Consider the following 2,575-nt stretch of genomic DNA (forward strand, 5'->3'; position numbering starts at 1 on the left):
ACTTCCCCATCTTGAAACAAATCTTGTACTCTCATTGCTGCTGCCAAAGACACGGTCATACTAGGACTGATTCCATAGTATACCATCTCTGGTCATTTACCTCTGCCAAACAAGATCCTTCCCTTTCCACAGTCGATCTGAACTCCGTAGCTCGATAACCAATCCATTCCAAGGATTACTTCGTACCCTTTCAAAGGCACGACTAACAAATCTGCCACAAATTCTTTCTCTTGAATGACCAATGGAACATTCTTGACACACTGATCTGCTTGAAGGGTTCGGTCTGCAGGGGTCAAGACGGCCACGTTTATTCTGTCAACCACAAAACAATCCCAAAACCGGGCAGCTAATTCAAGGGTCACAAAACTATGTGTTGCCTCCGAGTCGAACAATACATGTGTGGGTTTACCAGCAACATGTATGGTTCCTGCCACAGTAACCCATTCAACAATATCTCAATCACAAAAACTAATCAAAATTCGCACAACCATCAATCATCAATCCAAAATTTCTAAACACCTAGCGATCAAGCAATCTATACTTAACCAGTATACTAATTGAATTTCAACAACTAAATTCCATTCAATAAAAAGAGGAGGTTAAGCACCCATAATACCTGTGATGGGACCGCTTGACGGTCCTTCATTGTCTCGGTTTTCTACACCTAAGGCATAAATCTACCTCTTAGGTTTTGCTTCTTTGGTGCTGGCTCAATAGCTGGACGGCTAGGAGGAGTTTGGATCGCGAGAGGGGTCGAAGGGATTGGCTTTTTTGGACATGACGATGGATAATGGCCCTTCATACCGCAAGAGAAACAAGTTACATCTTCCATCCTTATCTATGAATAACCCTGCTGGTTACTCCGTTTGTTATTCCGCTGGTTTTTGGGACAAAACCTCGAAATATGTCCCGACTGATCACATGTGTAACATACTCCAGTGTTACCACGATTGTTAGCTTGGCCTCCAAATCCTCGCCCTTTGCTTTTGTTAGATTTTTGACCCTTGTTGAAATTCAGCCTTTCTCCTTGGCTAAAATTGGTGTGTCCACCAGAATGTGGCATTGTCTTCCTTTCAGCCTCCAATACAGTCTCAACATTAACAGCTTTTTCCACTATCTCAGATAAGCTGCTAAAGTTGCTTCCAGCTAAAAGACTTCCAAGCTCCGGCTTCAATCCGTACATAAAGTTACGGATCATAGTTGCTTCATCTTCGTGCCCATCAAAGACATGTCGTCTCAACCTTGTGAACTCTGACTCATAACTCCTTACCGGCATATCTCCTTGAACAAAGTTCATAAACTGACGCTCCAACCGATGCTTCGGTTCTGGAGGAAAGTACTTCCTCTCAAACTCTCCCTTGAACAATTCCCTTGATGTGATGGTATGTCCATGCTGCCTCACTATGCTGTCTCACCAGCCTGTTGCGTCTCCTTGTAGATAGTACACATCGATTTTCTTCTTGTACTCTTCTGGGCACTCCATAGCTTCAAAATTCTTCTCCATCATAGTAATCCATTTGTCAGCTTCAATAGGATCTGATCCTCCCTTGAACTTGTAGGATCAGATGTTCTTCATGGTAGAAAATAGCTTGGAAACTTCAGGGGGTCGAGTACGCCTGCCTTGGTTACCAAGTGCCTCTGTCATCACGTCATGTAAAAGCTTCAGGGTGTTTTCGGTTCCTTGCTCTTGTGGTCTGGCACGGTTCTGATCTGGCCTTGGGTTTGATTGAGCGGATTGATCATGTTGATGTCTCCGGTCCCAATTATGACTTGGGCCAATACTCGTAAAACTGTCATCCCTCACTCTAGTCCTGTTACCGTACACAGGAAAAGATCTTGTTCTCTGCAGAAGGCTCCTATCGTGTCCAAACATCTCACTGATGCCATTTCCATCCTCCTGATCAGATCTGTAACCCAATCCTCCGCCTATCCAATTCATACCCTCTCCCCATATCCGATCTCGTCCATCATCACCTGTCCCGCGATTAGCCATCTGCACACAATCAAAAGGGTAAGTCATATTCCTACTACGGGAAGCGGCTGGTTTCCTAATCATCTTTTTACGACTCCTTTGACTCGATAAAATCGTTAAAAAGCACTTGTGTCACGCATGGATGAAACCATGCTCTGATATCACCTCTGTGACACCCCAGAACCGTTTTAGGCATAGGTCGAACCACCGGCCAACAATCAAACAAGAATATGACCGACGGCCCGACCTTCTACCAAGGTTCGGGAGCGCTACAAGACAGGTTAACGGGCAATCCAGCCAAAGTCACATAAAGTGCAATTTGTAACTAGGCCACTCCGTCCACTAACACGTCCCGTCAGACCAAATCCTAAGGCTTCTCAACCTGTACCCCAACCTGACGTTGGGCTAGCTCGGACAAGTTAATATCAGAACAACAAGGCATTTGCACAAAACATTCGCTTTATTTGTTTTATATATTGTATGCTTCGAGATACACAACATAATATAAAAGCGGTGGCATGCCAAGAAAGCGAAAGTACATACATATAGTCTGCAACGCTTTAACCAAAAAGATGCAAATCTACACCAGCCAGCCTAGCCTCC

The 2,575-nt window shown here is 44.4% G+C and overlaps 1 pseudogene; it reads right to left on the reverse strand.

The window, feature by feature from the left end:
* The window catches only part of LOC106334067, a 9,562-nt pseudogene extending 8,058 nt beyond the window's left edge, over positions 1-1,504 (reverse strand).
* Positions 1,505-2,575: the final 1,071 nt, after the last annotated feature.

Source organism: Brassica oleracea, chromosome C1 (genome assembly GCF_000695525.1).
Source record: "Brassica oleracea var. oleracea cultivar TO1000 chromosome C1, BOL, whole genome shotgun sequence".
Classification (NCBI taxonomy): Eukaryota; Viridiplantae; Streptophyta; class Magnoliopsida; order Brassicales; family Brassicaceae; genus Brassica; species Brassica oleracea.